The sequence below is a fragment of the Triticum urartu genome, chromosome 6A (assembly GCF_056163025.1).
Source record: "Triticum urartu cultivar PI428250 chromosome 6A, HENAU_Tu73, whole genome shotgun sequence".
NCBI classification, from domain to species: Eukaryota; Viridiplantae; Streptophyta; class Magnoliopsida; order Poales; family Poaceae; genus Triticum; species Triticum urartu.
Window position 1 is genome coordinate 3,106,709 of NC_141878.1, and position 22,109 is coordinate 3,128,817.

The window sequence follows — 22,109 nt, forward strand, 5'->3', positions numbered from 1 at the left end:
GACAAAAAGGAACTTCTCAAACTCTCTACAGTCTGAAGCATGAAGTAATAATATAGCCTGCATGTGTACAATTCCGAAATAGTGGAAGAACAATTACACTGCTTGATTTCTGAACTCCCTACAACCTGCTCTAATGCTATTATTACAGAACCCCATGGTTGTGCATTTTCTAAATAAAATTGTAGGGCAACATAGCATCGAGAACAATTACTAAGTGAAACGATGGGTAATTTTATTATTATGCAGGATCATGTCAATGCTCGGTCGAGGCTTCTCTTTCTGCTCCATGCTCCCTTGTAAACTGAACGTATGCATCTCTGATTGTGTGCATCTCCACCACTGCATCTCTCGTCAATGCTCGTTCTCGAGGTTGTTGCTTTGAGCAGGATATACCAAGCCTCAAGACCGAGACCAAGCACTGCTGGATCCTAATACTTGTAGTGCTATCATGTCGTCCATTGTGCAGCCACATTGTGGGGTCAGCTATCTCCAAGGTTCTGTCTGGAAGAGCATCCTCAACAAACCTGTGCAGATCCAATGAATCTCTAAATGTGTCTTCTGTTGGGCTCCTTCCTGTAAACATCTCGAGCAGCAATATGCCAACACTATAAATGTCACCAGCTGTTGAGACTGTAGAACATTCTTCGTACTCTGCAATTATGCAATGTCTTGTGGTTAACATGCCATATTCGACTGAAAAGTAAAATAGAAAGTTAGAAAAGTTTCCGTCACCTGGAGCAACATAGCCTATGGAACCTCTAATTCCAGTTGAGCTATATGAAGTTTGCACCCCTTCTCTTGTATTTTCTTGAAGGATCTTTTATATGCCAAAGTCTCCAACTCGTGCGCTCATATCTTCAGCAAGAAGAATGTTGCTTGGCTTAAGATCACAATGTATTACCAATGGTTGACAGTGGTTGTGCAGATATTCTACTGCATCCACAACATTCACAGCCATATCTAGCCTCTGGGCAAGGCTTAGCGTGTTGTTTGCAGTGGGCTCTTGAGACTGATGAAGCCAACCATCCAAGTTACCATTGGGCATGAACTCATAAATCAATGCCTTGAACTCTTGACCTTGGTGGTTGACGCTTGAACAAGAAGTAATGTTCTTAATGAGATAACGGTGTCGTATTCTTCTCATGGCCTCACATTCAACCTCAAACACTACCGGAATCGCACCCTATGCCGACGGCCAGGGCCGTCGGCATAGCCCTGAATGGCCGTCGGGACAGGCCTATGCCGACGGCCCCCGTCGGCATAGGGCTGTCGGCAAAATATCCGTCGGCGTAGCCAGGAACGTCGTCGGCATAGAAAGGCCGTCGGCATAAGACCTATCCCGACGGTGTCCGTACATCTATGCCGACGGCCACGGCCGTCGGCAACGTTATCGCCTAACGGCGGCTGCCGTCAAGTCTGCCCAACGACTTGTCTCCACGTGGCACCCCTATGCTGACGGCCAAGCCGTCGGCTTAGTCGAAAACTGTGCCGACGGCTAGACCGTCGGCATAGATGTGCCACGTGCCGACCAGTCGCTGCTCGTGGGCCAGGGCTATGCCGACGGCCCAGCCGTCGGCATAGTTTGAAATTAAGCCGACGGCCAGTCCGTCGGCATAGTCCTTCAAACAGAGATCCCAGTTGCTGACACGTGGGCACCTATGCCGACGGCCTGGCCGTCGGCACAGTTTTAAACTAAGCCGACTGCTAGGCCGTCGGCATAGGTGCCCACGTGTCAGCAACTGGGAGCTCACGCTGGCCCTATGCCGACGGCCTAGCCGTCGGAATAGTTTGCTTTTGCTTTTTTTTCTTTTTTCTGTTTGTTTTCAGATCAATTCAATTCAAATAGCATCACATATCAGCAGATATATATGATGGGATAGACATATAGAACACAACGGGATATGATCTGGCACCATCACAACAATATATGCATAAGCATCATCACACACAAGTCTCTAAATGAACATCATCACAACCAACATAAGCATAAGCATATAGAGAAGCACACAAGTCATCTAAATGATCATCACCACACACAAGTCATCTCAAGCATCATCACCACACAAGGATCATCGAGCACCGCGGAGGTCTTCACCGCCAAGACGGCCAAAGTCCAGGTCGTTAGTGCTAGCGGCAGCGCTACCGCCTCCGCCTCCACCTCCTCCTCCGCCTCCGTGGATCGGAGTGGTCGGGCTCCATGTCTCCGGAGTGCTGTGAAGACGACCGCCAATGGTAGATCCACCTGTTCCCTGCATGTTGAAACGACATATGCACGGGATCTATGACTGTGTTGAAAGGCATGACATGCTTTGGGTGAATAGATTGGGGATGAACTAACCGGCGAGGGGCCAGCGTTCTGTGCCACAAACTCCTCAAAGCTCATCAGCACTGGTTGTGCTGGAGGGCATTGTGCTGTAGGGAACTGAGGACACCTGTCGGCCGCCATATCCTGAAAAGCCTGCTGCATCTGGCTATCCCTCTGCACTTGGTGTTCATAAAGCCTCTGATGCCACGCCATGGTCTCCTGGCGTGTGTACTCCATGTAGGCCTACGGTATGACATGATGGAACTCATAAAACTACTAAATGCGGAAAATGAAGTGAGAAATGAAGATAAGAGGGAAAATACTTACAGAATGTTGCTCCTGAAAGAGGGACTGTGTACTAGTCACTGGCTGGCTCGTGCGCTGGCTCAGGCTCGGGTCGATCCGACGAAGCTGTGTGTAGGAGATACTAGGAGTGATCACAGCATCGAGAACCGCGTCCCGACCGTGCTCCTTGGGCCCCATCCTCACCACCGCCATGTCGTCCAGAGGCGCCGCAATGGGGTCAGGTGTGTCAGAATGTAACTCCAGATATGCTTCGGAGTAGGCCTTCTTCCTCCCTGCGGTCTTCTTGCCGTAGTACTTGGGCTCGCCAGGCTTGGGGTCCTTCCGCGTATGGGCGATCTCCCACGCCTGCATGTGTGAGAGCGGCCGCTTCAGTTTCTCCTCCTGCACCACCAAACAGAGGTTAGTCATACATAAGAAAGTGATGGTAAATAGAAGAAGAAGAATGTTTAATGGGGTTAGTCATACATTAACTTCCTTGTGGAGATAGTGGTTTCGGTTTCCCTGAGCATGTACTCCCTCCGTCCCTCGGTTAGCCTTATTTTTGGGTTCTCATAGCCGCCCAGGCTCCAGCCTCATCACACCAAAGATCCACCAATGCCGCCCAAGACTCGTCTTTTCCATAACACCAATTTGGACACACCTACATAATAAAAGCATAATGGCATGTAGGTGTGTCCAAATTGGTGTTATGGAAGCATAAAGCATAATGTACGACAAGGTAATGAAAGCATAATGAAAGCATAATGAAAAATCTTTTATACTTACCGCCAAGAACTCGGGCCTCTCCAAGGTAATGCCCATCCTCCGCGCTTCTTCCTTGGTCATCTTCACACCAAGATAGTCGTGGTAGTATGTGGAGATGGCCACATAGTGCACCTCGTACTGCATCTGGCGGGCCTTCTTCTTGCATTGGCGCAGCACGATCTGGTCCGCTCTAGCCCTGTGCTCCGGAAGAACTCGATAGAATTTCTACAATCATGGATGAAACAAGAATGGGAGAAGCCATGGGTTAAATCATTCATGAAACTAGAATGGACTTGTGCTTCTGAAGAGAACTCACCCAGAAAGTAGTGATCACGGCCTTGGCATGGGTCTCATGGTCCGCGTGGCGGGCCGCTTCCCAGTGGTCCCAGCTCGTGGCCAAAACCCGACGGTCCGGCTGCCTGACTGGATCAGGACAGTACAACCCCGGCCAATATAACTTCAGCAAGACGGTGATGAGGCCGTTGGGAATACGGACCCCTTTAGAATATATCCAGTTGCTGCAAAAGAATGAACTATTAGCATGTGACAAGAAAAATAAATAACAACCGGAATAAGCATGTGACAAGCAACATAATGAACCACTTACTCTTTTCCCGTGGGCTCAATGAGCCACTTCTGCTCCTCAGTAGCAGGAACCTGCTTTGGTAGCTTTGCATTGCCACGCAGCCACCCCTTCGTGTCAACCCCCTTCCCGTCACCACCATCATCCCCGCCACCACCCTCCTCCTCGCCTGCCTCCCCCTCCCCAACCTCCTCCCCCTCCCCAACCTCCTCCTCCTCCTTCTCGCCTGCCTCCTCCTCCACCTCCTCCTCCTCCTCCTCCTCCTCCCTAGAGTGTACCTCACTAGAGGAGGGTACCTCACTAGAGGAGGGCCTCGAAGACAACACCCTTAAGTCGGTGAGGGTGCGCTGTTTCTGGCCGTGACCCCCTGTAGTGGCTCTCCCCCCAGCACCTCGTCCTCTAGAGGCTCTCCCCCCGCCCCCTCCTCCTCTAGGGGCATCTCTCCGTCGACCTACCTGTGAGGAGTCATCGTCAAGTAGCCGAGGGGGAGGATTACGTGCTCGACCACTCCGACTAGGCAGGCCGACGACCTTGCGTAGGAAACCCACGCCGTCGGCCTTCCCCTTGCCCATGTTCCACGAACCTGTATTGAAAAGAGAAAAAGCAATTAGTAAATTAATGAAATGAAGGAAAAGGCATGATAATAAACACACTAATAAAAATGCATAAAAAGGCATATTCCTAAACTATAGAAAAAAATACTTGAAACGTACATCTGCTAGAACCCATATGAATCATCACTGTTGTAACCTCTTTCTCGGTCCGTCTCATCATCACTATCAATCATATCATCTTCGTTGTCCGACGGAGGTGGAGGCTCTTCCTCGTCGTCAGCGTCTTCGTTTAACTTTTCTAGCATAAGTATGTCATTTTCATTGACAATGGTCTCACCATCATTCCGTGCATCGTCGACGTTTGGGTCCACATCATCATAACCCAATGGTCTAGCGTCATCGTTTCTAACCACATCATCATCCTCATCAGGTTGCTCTTGATAGAACACTCCCTCGTATGTCATGGGGTTAATGTTGCAGTAATCGTCTTCATTTGGGTCTGGTAGCTTACCATGTGGCGACACCTTGAACACAACTTCCCAACCCTTTAGATACACTTTCTGGCATGGGTAAGGCAGATAATATACTTGTGTAGCTTGGGTAGCCGCAATGAAGAGATCGGCTCCGGCATAGACGGTTGATGGTTTAACTTCGACCAAACCAATGGAAGGCGTATGTTTTACCCCCTCCCGTGGATCGAACCATCGGCATTTGAACACAGGCAGACTTAGGGTCTCACGCCCATGGCGGAATTTAACCTCGTATATATTTTGTACCCTTCCGTAGTAGTCTACTGAATTTTGACCGGGGGTGTACACTCCAGTATTTATAGTTTTGGGATCGGGGCGGCTATTTTGGTGCTCCTCTGTATGGAAGCGATACCCATTCACATCATACTTTTTACATGTTATGATGGCAGGGTCAAAACCCATGGAAACCCATCTCAATTCATCATCCATAGATATGTTCGGATCTTTTCCCTACAAGTATAATGGAAATTGTTGCGTGCATTAGTTCGGTTAGCTAATAAATGTTGAAGTAGGTATTTTATAGGGGCGTGTAGAAAATTACTTTGTCCATGAACCAAGCAACAAAATTTTTACGTCCAGGGTTTCCATGACGGAGAAGAGTAAGTGCCTCCGCCTCAGTAGGAGGATTCACTCCCGTCCATTCCTCTTGAACGAAATCACTAAAAAAAGATAAGCGGTGTTAGATCGGGACTAAGTGAACATGAAACATGATGATGTGGAAGACATAAAGGAATGGTGTAGTGGTATTACCTCATCCACACTTCCTCAACTTCCTTGATGTTGTGCAAGATATAGAACATGAGGTCCTCCCACTCTTGTCGTGGCATGTTATAAGATTTCGAGGCCCCAGCCCTCCCACCTTGCGCGTTGAATAGATCGAGTTTGGGTTGATACTTGGGCTCTTCTATATTGTATCGAGGCACCTTGTTATGCAGATGGGGAACGTGGTCTTGATAGTATGATGTCCTGAGGTCTGACACCTCCTGTAGGATAACTGCCTCAGCTATGGAAGCTTCAATCTTAGCTTTGTTTCCACATTTCCGTTGGAGATGCTTGTTCTGCCTCTCAGGGCCGTACTGCAGCGATTTTGCACAGGGCCCCCAACAATACCTCGTTCGCAAGGTGCAGCATGAGATGTGTCATTGGAGTAAAGAAGCCTGGCGGAAAGATCTTCTCTAGCTTGACTATCAACTCCGGTGCCTTGTTATGCAATTTTTCAATCACCTCTTTACTTACTTCTTTAGCACAGAGCGTGCGAAAGAAATGGCTAAGCTTGGCAAGCACTCGCCAGACATGCTCGGGGACATAGCCTCGAACCATCACCGGCATTATCCGCTCAATCCATACATGGTAGTCATGACTCTTCAGGCCGGTCACTTTGCCCGTTGAAAGATTGACTCCCTTACTTATATTCGATGCATAACCATCGGTGAACTTCAAAATTTGTTTCAGCCAGATTAGTACTTCTTTTTTTTTTCTGGCGGTTTAAGGACAAAGTCAGCATCTGGCTTGAACCAGTTTTTTCGACCGCCTGTGGGAGGCTTCATGTTCAAGCATGGTCTATCACAAAGTCTCTGTTGATCGGCTCTAGCTTTTACGTTATCCTTCGTCTTATCAGGAATGTTGAGGATCGTGTGGAAAAGGGACTGCCACATTCTTTTCGGTGTGCATCACATCAATATTGTAAGGAAGTTTGAGGTCCTTGAAATAGGGAAGCTGCAAGAAGGGGGTAATGTGCGTCCAGTTGTGCGTCTCACCATATCCCTCGAAGCCTTTGGCTTTGGCTTTGCCTTTGCCTTTGACTTTAGGCTTGAGAGCTTTTAGCTGAGCAAGAACATCTGCCCCCGAAAATGTTGGAATCTCGGTTACTTCGTGAACAACCCGGCCTTTCATGAAGTTCTTCTTGTCTTCCCTGTCTGGATGGTCTGGAGGGAGGAACTGTCGATGCAGGTCAAAGGCTACATACTTGCCACCCTTACTCAGCCAAATCATTCGCAGAGCCTGCATGCACACTGGGCATGGCATCTTACCACTTGTACACCATCCGCAGAATAGAGCATAGCCGGGAAAGTCATGCATGCAATAGTGCAACCAAACTTTCATCAAGAAATTTCTCTGCAGATCCCGGTCGTATGTCAACCTCGGAAAGTACCAAGAATGGTGCAAAGCATCCACAAGCGGCTGCATAAACACACCCAATTGCTTCCCCAGGTAGTCAGGCCCCGGAATGATGAGCGACAAGAACATGGTCTTCCGTTGCATTAGGGCACCGGGAGGAAGATTGAGCGGAATTACAAACACAGGCCAGCAGCTGTATGGATTGGACGACATACCATATGGATTCAACCCATCACCTGATATGGCTATTCTTACATTCCCAGCCTCGGCTGCTTCCCCGGGGTATTCTTCATCGAATGACTTCCATGCTTCCCCTCCCGATGGATGTATGATTTTTTTTTGGATTGTACCTTATACCTTCCTTGTGCCACTTCATCATTTTGGCAGACTCCTTCGTGATGAAAAGGCGCTGCAGTCTTTCTATAAAATCAAGATAGCGAAGAACCTTAACGGGGATAGTTAGCTGCTTTTTCTCACCATCCTCACCGACCACCTCAATGTACCGAGACGAACCACACTTCCTACTGTACTTGTCATCTGCATACTCGTGCCTAAACAAAAGGCAATTCTTCGGGCAAACATCTATTTTCTCATAATCCATAGAGAGTGCCTTCATGATTTTCTTTGTATCGTACATGCTTTTCGGCAGTTCATGACCCTCAGGGAGGCTGTTAGCCCATACTCCCAGGAATCCTTCGAAGCATTTCTGGCTACAGCCGTACTCAGCCTTGACTGCAATCAGTTGCGAGATGGCATCCAGCTGAGATATTTTCGCACCCGCATAAAGAGGTTTCTTCGACGAGGCCAAGACCTCCAAGAAGGCCTTTGCGGTTGCCTTCGGCTCCTCCGGTTCATTCTCTGAAGGTGTCGCATTTGCCGTTTCTGCAACAATGACATCATCTAGCATCTCCCTGACCCCGTTGTCCTCATATCCATCGATGCGTTGTCGCATCACCTCCTGTCTACCACGGTCCTGCTCGGCTATGTTTATCGGCGGCATGTCAAAGTTTGGCATATATCCGTGCGTGCGAAGGTGCTCACTCATGTCCGTCTGATTTCTACGATGACGTCTGGCACATCTCGCACAGGGGCATGGTGGGATAATTCTCATTGGACGATGGAATATCTCCTTCAAATACACATCGGTTTTCGCGATCCACTCTGATGTTACTCGATTCCGACGGATAAAACCACTGTACATCCACTGATTATCTACCATCCTCTGCTTTTTTGCAACCCACACAACATAATTAAGGATTCACTTAAATTAATCACATCAAATTTTTAGTTTCTACCGCGTTTAATCCACCTACATCTCTAATAGGTAAAGATGGGTCCTAATCCCACCCGAGGATGTGTAGATTGAGTACGTTCTCCATTCTACCCCGTTCCGAGACAAAATTTCGGCAGCACCTCCCCGCTGTTCTCCAGATACACGTCTCGGCAAATAGCCGAGAGAATGTGCTTCGGAGAACAATGGGGAGGCGCCGCCGAAATCCTGTCTCGGAAGGGGGTAGAACATGGAGAACATACCCAATCTACACATCCTCGGGCTGTCCGTGGAAAACGCTGGACAATCCGAAAGAGCTGCGGTGATAAATATGCAATTGAATGCATATTTATCCATGCAACCCTTTCGGACGGGAGACGCCTAGGTTACATCAGTTGACTTGAGAATGAAATCTAGTGATATGAAAAAATGGAGGAGATGGAATTGTAGCTCACCCTCGGCTGTAGAGGAAGTAGTCAAACAGCAGAGGGATGCTCAGGGGGATCAACGCGTCAGACAACGGTCACTCTGATGAAATGCGACACCACAACGCCTGCAAATTCCACCGAAAGAACAACTTAGATCATCACATCTCAGTAAAGTGTCAAACTTTTGTCTTCTATTTTTTTAGCAAGATCATCATGAGTATCATTTTTTAGCAAGATCATCACATCTTAGTAAGTCTCAAAATTTTGTCTTCAGTTATTTTATCAAGATCATTATGAGTATCAAAAAAATAACAAGATCATCACATCTCAGTCAAGTGTCAAATTTTGTCCAACATCCATCCATCCATTCATCTATCATTAACTTTACCAACATACATGACAAACAAAGTTTCTAAAAAAATTCACCGACATTCCATCCATCCACCATCTATGATTCTAACAACATCCATGAATCCATCTAAGAAAAATTTATCCATACATCCATCCACCTAAAAACAGTAGCAAGAAGAAGAAAAAACATACAAAAAATCTATTTATCTAACTATCTATCCATCCATTCATCTAGCAGCACAGCAGCGGCAGGGGAGCAACGGCAGCAGCGGGGGGAGCGGCAGGATGACGGGGGAGCTCACCGAGGGGGCAGGGGACGTGGTGGCGGAGGTGGTGTCGGAGGGGCCGGCAACGGGTGGCGGAGCGTGGGCGGCTGGGGGCTCCCCGGTGCTCACCAGCACCAGAGGAGGGCCGGGAAGGGGCCGTCGGACCGCCGACGCAGTCGGGGACGAGGCGGCCGCAGCCGGGGATGGGCCGCCGGGCAGTGCGGCGGCGGTGGGGGAGGGGATGGGGCGGCGCGGCCAGTGGGGGCGGTGCGGCTGTGTTGGGGGAGGGGATGGGGGCGGCACGGGCAGTGGGGGGCGGCGTGGCAGCGGTGGGGGATGGGATGGGGGCGGGGGCGGGGCAGCGCCGCAGTTGGGGGAAGGAATGGGGGTGGCGGCGCGGGTGGGGATCAGGGTCGGGCGGGGGGGGGGGGGGAGACGGTGCGGGGGAGGAAGAATGAGTGGAGGGGGTGGGTGCGGCTGTGGATAAGGTCAGCCGTCGGCATAGATGGACATGCCACGTGTCAATCTATGCCGACGGCTAAGCCGTCGGCATAGGTACTTTGCATATTTTTTTATTACGGCAAATTTTTTATTTTTTTATTACGACATATTTGTGAACTCCGGTATTCATTAGACTTGTGCTAAGAAAATGGACAATTACGGTGAAACGTTCACTTACCGGCCCGGTGCCCGGGTGTAAGCTGTGGTAGCCGTTTCCCCCTCCGAGACATGGCCCGGTCCCGTGAGGGGGGCCACGCCCCGGAGACGCGTCCCGCCTCTTCGGACATGCCACCACACCACCCCGCATGTATGAGGGCCCGGTGCGACGCTCCGGTGGCATTGCTACCCCTAGTGCCCCCGTCCCGCCTAACCCTGTAGCGTTTGACCACAGGATCTACCCCTTTGACTTTGCACGGACGGGCTTTGACCAATGGACCTCCCCACCCGGTTGTGTTAGGTCAGCCCATAGGAACACTTTGGAGCAACATCCGGGGCAGACCCACAGCAAGATCTAGCCGTTTGTACATATATGCATATCAAATGCACGGTTGGACGTATGATGGCGAATCCGAATGATTTGTATTCAGTCGATGAACTGGTAGATGTATGCAGTCGATGAACTGGTAGATGTATGTAGTCGATGAACTGAAAGACTTATGCAGGGAAGGTGAGAGGTGGGCTATATATAGGGTCGTCTGGCTCACAAAGTGATTGTGGTAGTTTCGATCCAACGACTCACATGAGCTAGGAAGAAACACACCCTTGATCCAACGACTCGCAAGAGCTAGAAAGAAACACACGATCCGTGTGATTCTTCCTGATTGGTGGGATGCACATTAGTACCCACTCCGGACTACGAAACCCTGATACTCGGAAAGAGTTTGTCCAGTTTGTACACGAAGTGCGTCCAGTTTTTGCCGTGACCCTCTCTACTCTTTCACGCATCCCCCCTCTAAGTGACGGCTGCTCTACCTTCCGTGGAGGGGGGCCACACCATGGATCCCCAAGACGGGCGTCTACGCATGCCAGAACACTTTCACACATGCATCGGGACCCGTGCGATGTTTCGGTGGCATAGCAACACCCCGAAGGCCACCCCGAATCCCCGTTGACCAGTAGATCTAGCCGTTTGACTTTCGCTGGACGGGCTTCGACCGGTGGACTCTTCCACCTGGTTGCGATAGGTCAGCCCATAGCAACATCCCCGAACACGGTCTGGACCCAACCCAACACTAGATTCCCTCCGGTTCCACCGCACCCGCACCATCCCCCCCTCTAAGTGACGGCTGCTCTGCCTTCCGTGGAGGGGGGCCACACCACGGAGCCCCAAGACGGGCGTCTACGCATGCCAGAACACTTTCACACATGCATCGGGACCCGTTCGATGTTTTGGTGGCATAGCTACACCCCGAAGGCCACCCCGAATCCGAGTTGACCAGTAGATCTAGCCCTTTGACTTTCGCCGGACGGGCTTTGACCGGTGGACTCTTCCACCTGGTTGCGATAAGTCAGCCCATAGGAACATCCCCGAACACGGTCTGGACCCAACCCAACACTAGATTCCCTCCGGTTCCACCGCACCCGCACCATCCCCCCCCCTCTAATTGACGGCTGCTCTGCCTTCCGTGGAGGGGGGGCACACCACGGAGCCCCAAGACGGGCGTCTACACATGCCAGAACACTTTCACACATGCATCGGGACCCGTGCGATGTTTCGGTGGCATAGCTAGACCCCGAAGGCCACCCCGAATCCCAGTTGACCAGTAGATCTAGCCCTTTGACTTTCGTCGGACGGGCTTTGACTGGTGGACTCTTCCACCTGGTTGCGATAGGTTAGCCCATAGCAACATCCCCGAACACGGTCTGGACCCAACCCAACACTAGATTCCCTCCGGTTCCACCGCACCGGCACCAACCCCCCCTCTAATTGACGGCTGCTCTGCCTTCCGTGGAGGGGGGCCACACCACGGAGCCCCAAGACGGGTGTGTACGCATGCCAGAACACTTTCACACATGCATCGCTTCCCATGCGATGTTTTGGTGGCGTTGCTACACCCCGAAGGCCATCCCGAATCCCAGTTGACCAGTAGATCTAGCCCTTTGACTTTCGCCGGACGGGCTTATATAACCGTAGGAGGGCCACCGCAACACCTGGCGGCATTGCTACCCCCAGGTACCCCGTCCCGTCTAACCCTGACACAGACGACCGCCGGGTCTATCCCTTTGACTTTCGCTGGACGTAGTTTGACCGGTGGACCTTTTCACCTTGTTGTCATAGCCCAGCCATAGGTACACCCCCCAACATAGTCCCGGCACAACCCACCCCAAGATTCCCTCTGCGTCGGCCCGACGTGGCCGTTTCACCCCCCCGGGGCACGGCGGCATCGACGCCCGTGAGGGGGGAGGGGGCACACCCCGGAGCCGCGTGCCTGCGCCTACCACCACGTTTCCATAACCGTAGGAGGGCCCACCGCAACACCTGGCGGCATTGCTACACCCCACAGGTACCCGGCCCGTCCCGTCTAACCTCTCCGTGACACGACGGAAGAAGGCCCGTGTGGGGGGCAATCGATATATGTTTTCTGTACATTTAAGTTAATGAAATTAGTATTGGAAAAAAATAAAAAATAATAAGAGAAAATACAAAAAATATAAAAATATTAATAGAAACCTATGCCTACGGCCTAGCCGTCGGCATAGCTACGGCCACGGAACGGTAGAGCCCTGGATCGATGACGTGGCGTAGGGCGGGGATCAATGACGTGGCAAAAACCATGGGCCAGGCCTATGCCGACGGCCTAGCCGTCGGCATAGAAATGCCACCCCACGGGACCGGCGACCGACGCGGATCGATGACGTGGCGGCGCGGCGGATCGATGACGTCGCCGTAGCTATGCCGACGGCCACCGTTAGCCCGTCGCCATAGCCTGACGCCGTCAAACTGCCGTCGCCGCCCGGGTAGACGGGCCCACGTGATATGGCGACGGCCTGCTCTATGTCGACGGCCCCCGTCGGTATATCCGGAGAAACGCCGACGGCTTATCTATGCCGACGGCCCCGTCGGCATAGATGGTTATACGCCGACGGCCTTTCTACGCCGACGGCTTTAGTTGGGCCGTCGGGGTATGCCCATATATGCCGACGGGGGCCGTCGGCATAGATATGGCCGTCGGCAACTGCCTAAATTCTGGTAGTGAAAACTCTTGGAATACCTAGATTGACCAAGGTTAAACACCTTGATAGCCAATGCTCTTTCTTCAGTGTCCAAAACACACTTATACACTGCACCATAACTTCCTCTCCCAAGCAAGTTGGCTGCTGAAAATTCGTTAGTTCCCCTCAATAATGCAACATATGAGATTCTCTTGTGATGATGATCACCAACTAAATTTTGTGCTAATGTCTTGTGGCCTGGGTTGAGATTCTTGCAGAGTACCCAAACAAGAGGAATAACTGAAAGTGTGAAAAAGATTGCTCCAGTTGTCGCTAGTAAAATTACAAGAGACGTTGGCATCTTTATTTTGTTCTTGCCCGTGGGGCATGGAGCCAAATGAAGTAGAGGTGTACCACCACACAAATTGATGTTCCCGGCAATCGCTGCGTAAGTGATGTTTCTGAAAACACCTTCAATTGGCACCTCACCTTGCAAATTGTTGAAGGATACATCCAGTTCTGACAATGATGTCAAATTCTGTAGAACTATTGGGATCGGTCCTGAAAAGTTGTTGTGTGCTAGGTACAACCCATCCAGATTTCTAATATTGGCAAGAGCATGAGGAATATTACCAGAGAACTTATTCATGGTCAGGTTTAGTACACTGAGCCCCTTAATATTTGTCAGTGCTCGAGGTATGCTTCCCTCAAACAAATTACTGTCTAATGATAGCCATTCCAACACAATGCAATTCTGAATACTGTTGGGTATCTTGCCAGACAATCGGTTTCCTGACAGAGTAAGTAGATTAAGGTTTATCAAGCTACCAACTTCACCAGGAATTGGTCCAGAAAAGGAATTGTACGACAAGTCCAAACACCAGGAAAGGTTGGGTAATTTTAAAATCACTCTTGGTATTGAGCCGTTAAGATGGTAATTCTTTTACAAATCAACTACGAAGAGGTTTCTCAAATTTCCCAAGCTTACTGGAATTGGCCCCTCCAAGTTGTTGTTACGTGCATTAACGATAATCAAACGTGAAAGGTTTCCTAACATGGGCGGTATGAGGCCAGACAATCTATTGGTGTACAGGCTTAGATCGATCAAGTTCTCCAGCTTGCCAATGCTTTCTAGAATCACTCCAGATATGGAAGTATTTGCAATCATAAGCCTTTTGAGACTGACCAAATTGCCGATGTCTGTAGGAATAACCCTAGAGACCCCATTGTTTGCTATATATAAGTCATGGAGAGTCATTGAGAGATTCACAATTGAACCCGGTAGCTGTCCTCCAAAAGAATTTGTACCGAGTACCAATTGCTCCAGTCGGCTACAGTTTGCCAAAGAAGTGATGAATTCCCACCCTTTGTGGTCATTTGCTTCAAGTTTATTTTCAGCCAAGTTTAGTAATTAGAGAGCTCCATGCCTCCCCAATGTTGGAGGCACATACCCACTAAATCTATTTAAAGCGAGACTAACATGTCTGAGATTAGACATATTGGAAAGTGATGAAGGGAGGACCCCAGTGAAGTGATTAGAATTTAAGTTGAGAAATTCCAACTTGGGGAAATTGTTACCGATATCATCTGGAATGCTTCCGTCTAGCATATTAATTCCTACAACCAAGAATTCCAGCGATGACCAGTTGTAGAGAGAAGTTGGAAGCATACCAGTGAGGAGGTTTCCAACTAGATTGAAATACTGCATGCTCTCGATGGTACCGAGACCTGGAGGGATCGAGCTAGTGAGTTGGTTACGGGAGAGGTCGAGTAACTCTAGATAGGATAGATTGGCCAGCGACACTGGGATGGGCCCTATGAAGTGGTTGTTTCTCAACGTGATCAGTACCAAGTTTGTGAGCTTCTCACCGAGCTCAGCCAGGATGCGCCCACCAAGTGTGTTGTTTTCCAGTCTGATTTCAGTCAGGCTAACACATGAGGTTAGGTTTGCCGGCAACGTACCCGAGAAGGAGTTGTCGTCTAAGTAAAGTCTCTGCAGGCGGCGGAGGCGGCCTAGGCTGGCCGGAATGTCCCCGTGAAGAGAGTTAAAGCTCAGGTCGAGCATCCGCAGGAACGTTAGGTTCCCGATGGCCGGGGAGAGTGCTCCGGCGAGCCCAGCGCCAGTCAATCCCAGCACCACCACCCGCGCCGGCCTGCGGTTGCAGGTCACGCCTTCCCAGCTGCAGAAGCCGCCGCTGGTGTTCCAGGAGGCCAGCAGCGAGCCGCGAGGGCTGAGCTGTGCTTTGAAAGTAAGCAGCGCGGCCTCATCGTCAGCGCTCGTACCAATGATCAACATGATGGCAACAAGTGAGTGTAGCAAGCTCATGGCTATGCGATGACGACCCATATTGTTGTGTCCCTCGTTGCATGCGCTCTTGGTTTGGTTTGCAAGTAGCATTTGCGTATGTGTTTCATATATATGCTAGCTTAGCTTAACTGGTCTAGTAATATTTCTGTCCGTCGTCAGCATAGCACTCAAATGCCCGCCTTGATTCAGAGTTTGCCATCTGTCAGCAACACAAAGGCTGTTACGTACCATGCAGAGATATGCATATGATATGTCGGCGCGAGACTTGATCGTTTCAAAAGGTTGGTATCACCAGAAGTCAGTCAGTGCAGTCTTACAGTGTATGATGGCCAATACTAGTTTACAATGAGTCGGTCATAGGAGTCCTTGATGCTGATGGGCACCATTGCGGTCCGGGATAAAATAAAAATATTACTACTGGCCGGCCCTGATGGGCATGTTGCACTTGATATACGTAAGGAGGTGAACAGCAAGACAGGATGATGATGTACGATATTGCCGGCCGCTCCTCTCTTCGTCTCCTTTGTTGTGCCGCGGGCCACATATCATCATCAATGTCTGCCGGAGACAAGAGATGGATGCACGAGTTAAGGAAGACCAGTCCACGGACATGGATGCGGGAGCACGTTATTTAACATTGTTCGGATACGTTTTAACCCGCTTTTGATCTAACACGACAAATTTCATGCAAACCGGCCAATATTCATCAAAGTTCGTATAGAAAATAGCACAAATCATCCATACATCTTTCCCTAATAATAATAAAGGACGGATTGACTTTATTAGATTCATCGTCGCGGCATTTTTATGAAAAAAGCACTCATAAATTACGTATTCAACCAATAATGCTATTTTAAGTCTGTAGAGAAAACGTTCCGTGGATGAGCCTCCGCCATACGATGGAGAAGAAATACACACGAGCGAGCAGAATTGTAAATGAAAAACACAGGCACACACAAGCACGAGGGCTCGCCTTCGATGCGTATGGGTACGCCGCCATCGCCTCCGCATGCGGCCTGTGCGGCCAGCCGCCTCCGCACGCGGCCTCTCCGGCCACCCGCCGCCGCTGCCCCGCACAGCCTCTCTGCCATCCGCCTGTTCTCCTTTCTCTCCCCATCCGTCCAAATCTTCTCTGGTGCCACCTGAAGCATCCTCAACCTCCAATCTCATGTTGTCAAGCCCTTCTAATCTCGCCGGAACATGGACTTATCTGGAACGCCGTCCTGCTAGCCGTGCCCACTTGAGGTACATCCTTGTACAACCTGTACAAGTAGTTTTATTCAATTCGATTTGATTCTTGACTACATCAATATGCAGCGAGGATAGAGTGGTGAGGCGGCTTAAGTGAAGCTCAGGACGGCGTCTTGCATGTAACTGTTGGAATTTTGCTAGTAGGCCTTTGGCCGAAAGCTCAACTAAAATTCTCTTGGCCCATTCATGCATATATGTGAGTGGAGCGAGTGAGGGTAAAGTTTAGTCCCACCCTGCATTTGAGAGAGAGTTGCACCTCTTTATAAGGTGAGCTCTTCTACCACTTGTATAAGCATGAGAAGAGGAGACCTACACGCGCTGTGCTCCTCCTCGCTCGCCTCGGCACACCACGCCACGCCGCGGGTTGCGGGATTGAGCCGAGCCAAGGACAGAGTTATGCATGCTCGAGGACAGAGCTATGCACGTTAATTACTGAACCGTTTCCGATTCTTTACTCTCACGACCTGCCCGGCCCACACTATAAACTCAAGCAGACGTCTACCCTAGCCGCCGCCGTTTTGTATGGTTTCTCACCACCGTTCCAAATCATTGCGCCGCCAAGCAAGTCTTCTCCATCCCTCCTTTCGGCATGCACCGAGAGAAGGACAGCAGGCCTCTGGAACCCCGCCTCTTGTAATCCTGTACGGGAGAGGGGCGATCAGATTTTTGGGGAGCGCACTCGCGCGACTGCTGGCAGCGACGACTTCGTGAACGACGACTTCTTCCCCGACCTCGGCAACCTCATCCTCGACGACATGGGAGACAACGTCAACGCCGGCGGTGCTACTCCCGCTGCACCGTATGTGATTCTATCCTTCCTGTTCGAGATCGTGGTAGAATTCATATTTCTAGTATGTGCCGTAGATGTGATCTATTCATTTGCTATGCTAGTTCGCATGATTAGTTTAATCTCTACTACTGTAGTCATGATTTATCTTATATTTATTTGGATTAAATCTCATAGTAATTTGCTCATATTTGAAAGGCACCGCGAGCTATTTGAAAGGCACCGCGAGAGTGTTATGCACTATTTGAAAGGCAGCGCGAGTTATGAGGTGATCATTGGCATGCACTTGAGAGAGTTATGCGCTATTTGAAAGGCACCGCGAGCTATGGGATTCAGTACACCGGGTATCCAATGGTACTGGAGGGTTATAGTGACTCAAACTGGATATCTGATGTTGATGAGATTAAGGCCACAAGTGGTTATGTTTTTACACTTGGTGGTGGCGCTGTTTCCTGGAAGTTTTGCAAGCAGACCATCTTAACAAGGTCAACTATGGAAGTAGAACGCACAACATTAGACACTGCCACTATTGAAGCAGATTGGCTTCGTGAACTCTTGATGGACTTACCTATGGTTGAAAAACCAATACCCCATATCCTGATGGACTGTGATAATCAAACTATGATCATCAAGATAAATAGTTCAAAGGACAATATGAAGTCCTCAGGACATGTGAAGAGGAGACTAAAATCTATCAGAAAATTGAGGAACTCCAGAGTTATTACGTTGGATTATATCCAAACGTCGAAAAACTTGGCAGATCCCTTCAGAAAGGGTCTATAACGTAACGTGATAGATAATGCATCGATGGAGATGGGCTTGAGACCCACCGCATGAGTTGTCCATAGTGGTAACCCACTCTATGTGATCGGAGATCCCGTGAAGTAGAAGTGGGAGACAAGCTGTTGGTCAGCTGGGAGGAGAGTATCCCTATATTAACTATCCCACTCTGTGAAGATGCAATACTCTCCTGATCTGCATGGCAGGTTGATACTTATCTTAATGTGTTTCTAGTAGCTTATTCGGGTAAGCAGAGATGTTGTCCTGCAGAACATCTTCTAATGAACACACCTATATGAATTGGTCTATTAACGTCGCTGAGGGAGTCCTGGATTAGGGGGTGTTCGGGTAGTCGGACTATACCCTCAGCCGGACTTTAGGACTATGAAGATACAAGATTGAAGACTACGTACCGTGTCCGGATGGGACTTTCCTTGGCGTGGAAGGCAAGCTTGGCGATGCGGATATTCAAGATCTCCTACCATTGTAACCGACTCTATGTAACCCTAACCCTATCCGGTGTCTATATAAACCGGAGGGTTTTAGTCCATAGGACCACATCATCATACAACAATCATACCATAGGCTAGCTTCTAGGGTTTAGCCTCCTCGATCTCGTGATAGATCTACTCTTGTACTACCGATATCATCAATATTAATCAAGCAGGATGTAGGGTTTTACCTCCATCGAGAGGGCCCGAACCTGGGTAAAACATCGTGTTCCCTGCCTCCTGTTACCATCCGGCCTAGACGCACAGTTCGGGACCCCCTACCTGAGATCCGCCGGTTTTGACACCGACATTGGTACTTTCATTGAGAGTTCCTCTGCGTCGTCGCCTTTAGGCCCGATGGCTCCTTTGATCATCAACAACGATGCGGTCCAGGGTGAGACTTTTCTCCCCGGACAGATCTTCGTCTTCGGCGGCTTCGCTCTGCGGGCCAATTCTCTTGGCCACTGGGAGCAGATCGAAAGCTACGCCCCAGGCTATCAAGTCAGGTTTGGAAGCTTAAACTACACGGCTGGCATCCGTGGAGACTTGATCTTCGACGGGTTCGAGCCACGGCCAAGCGTGCCGCACCATCTCGAGGGGCATGATCTAGCTCTACCTCCGGATAGTGTCCTGGAGGCCGCACACGCATCGGTTCCGACCTCTAACTCGGAGCCTATTGTGCCAATCGAGGACGAGCGGTTGGACGCCACCTCGGGGGCTGTGATCTCAAAGGAGATTGAGCCGAACGCTAGCCCCGCACTCTGCATAACCCGTGACTCTGAGGATCTGGGCTCCTTCCCGAACTCCGAACCCCCCGTGCCCCTGCCGATCGAATCCGATTAGGCGCCGATAATGGAGTTCACCGCCGCAGACATCTTTCAGCACTCGCCTTTTGGCATTATCCTGAATTCTCTTAAGTCTCTCTCTTTGTCAGGAGAGCCCTGGCCGGATTACGGTCAGCGAGGATGGGATACGGACGACGAAGAAATTCAAAGCCCACCCACCACCCACTTGGTAGTCACTGTCGACAATTTAAACGACGTGCTTAACTTTGACTCCGGAGACATCGACAGCATGGATGATGATGTAGGAGATACCAACGAACCAACGCCCATAGGGCATTGGGCAGCCACCTCACCTCACGATGTATACATGGTGGATACCCCTAAAGGAAGCGACAACGAGGAAAAAGGGGATGGAACAGGAGATCGACCCCCCGAAAAGCAATCAAAGCATCGGCGTAAACGCCAACCCAAGCCCCGCCTCGATAAAAACCCAGCCATAGAGCAGGACAAGCCTGTAGACGAGCAGGCCTTAGAGCAACCGTGCGAACAGGGCAACACGGATGGAGAAACCGAACATCCCTCCTCCGGCGAAAACGGCATTCTGGACGACCTCACGCCGGATAAACCCATGGAGCAGAAGAATCTCCACGAGAGGCTCGTTGCAACGGCATGCAGCCTGAAAAAGCAGAAGCGGAAGCTAAAAACAGCGGAAGATGCACTCCGGATTAGATGGAGCAAAGTAATCAATACCGCAGATAAATACGGCGACAGTCGCCGCACTAAAAGCTATCCAAAAGAAAGCTACTGCCTGAATTCGAGGAAGAGGCCCTAGAGCCCTCGCATTCAAAAAATGAGGAAGCCACACGGTCGGATAGACGACCCCATAAAGCGGCAAGCGGCGCCGCACTTAAATCGGCATGCGACCCACTTAAGGATTCGCATCAGCGCCCAGTCAGGTCAATTTATGGGCCAAGAAAGCAAGCTCTCGTCAGCAATTCTATGAAGCCATCATCAGAATCCGGCACACCCAAATACAGGGGCGCCGCACACCCCCCTATGTTTCACCGATGAGGTTCTGGACTATGAATTTCCAGAGGGATTCAAACCCATAAACATAGATGCGTATGATGGAACAACAGACCCTGAAGTCTGGATCGAGGATTATATCCTCCACATACACATGGCTAGAGGAGATGATCTCCACGCCATAAAATATTTACCCCTTAAGCTTAAAGGGCCAGCCCGGCATTGGCTCAAAAGCCTTCCTAAAAACACAATTGGAAGTTGGGAAGAGCTCGAGGATGCTTTCCGAGCAAATTTTCAAGGGACCTATGTCCGCCCTCTGGATGCAGACGATCTTAGTCACATAACTCAACAACCCGGAGAATCATCTCGGCAGTTCTGGAATAGATTCCTCACTAAAAAGAATCAGATAATCGACTGTCCGGACGCCGAAGCCTTGGCAGCTTTCTGGCATAACGTCCGAGACGAATGGCTCGCCAGACACCTTGGACAAGAAAAGCCAAGAACAATGGCCGCACTAACATACCTCATGACCCGCTTTTTGTGCAGGGGAGGACAACTGGTTGGCAAGGTGCAGCCCCAGCGACCCAAGTACATCCGAAACTAGGGATGGAAACGGAAAACCGCGACGCAACAAGGACCATCGCCGAACTAAGGACAAAGTCAATGCCGGATTCAAAGGCTCACGACAAAGTCAGGCACAATCACCGCCCCAGGATAACAGGGACGATCCATCAAACCTACATAAAATCCTGGACAGGATATGTCAGATACACAGTACTCCCGGGAAGCCTGCTAACCATACCCACAGAGACTGTTGGGTTTTCAAACAATCTGGCAGACTCAACGCCGAACACAAGGGGCTCGACACACCAAGCGAAGACGAGGACAAACCCCAAAAGTAGAGCACCAGGAAACAAAAGAACTTCCCACAAGAAGTAAAAACAGTGAACTCACTTCACATAACAAAACGTGCGGCGCCCGTTAAGGTACGCACCACACGGTCCATCCCCAAAGGGTCCGGACAGTGGTTGTCAAAACCGATCATCTTCGATCAGCTAGATTATTCTAGAAATATCAAGAATGCAGGCTGGACTGCCTTGATACTCGATCCAATAATTGGCGGACTCCAGTTTTCAAATGTCCTTATGGACGGCGGCAGTGGACTAAACCTGATATATCAGGATACAATCCAGCACATGGGGATAAACCCAGCAAGAATCCGCCGCAGCAAAACTTCCTTTCAAGGGGTAATACCTGGTCCAGACACCCGTTGTATGGGTTTTCTCCGGCTCGAAGTCATATTCGGCTCTGCCGATAATTTCCACCGTGAAAAGCTGACCTTCCATATCGTCCCGTTCTCAAGTCACTATCAAGCACTACTGGGACGTGAAGCTTTCGCTCGCTTTAACGCAATACCGCATTATGCATCTCTTACGCTTAAGATGCCCGGTCCATGAGGCATCATCTATTTGAAGGGGAAGCACTAAAGTGCGCCTCCCCAAGCGGAGGACTGTGCGGCCACTTTGACAACCCCACAGCAAAATGGCCTCACCGGCCAGAAAACTTCAAAAT

General features: G+C 50.1%; 1 pseudogene; it reads right to left on the reverse strand.

Moving 5' to 3' along the window:
* Nucleotides 1–253: 253 nt before the first annotated feature.
* Nucleotides 254–15,490, reverse strand: LOC125523025 (uncharacterized; annotated as a pseudogene).
* Nucleotides 15,491–22,109: the final 6,619 nt, after the last annotated feature.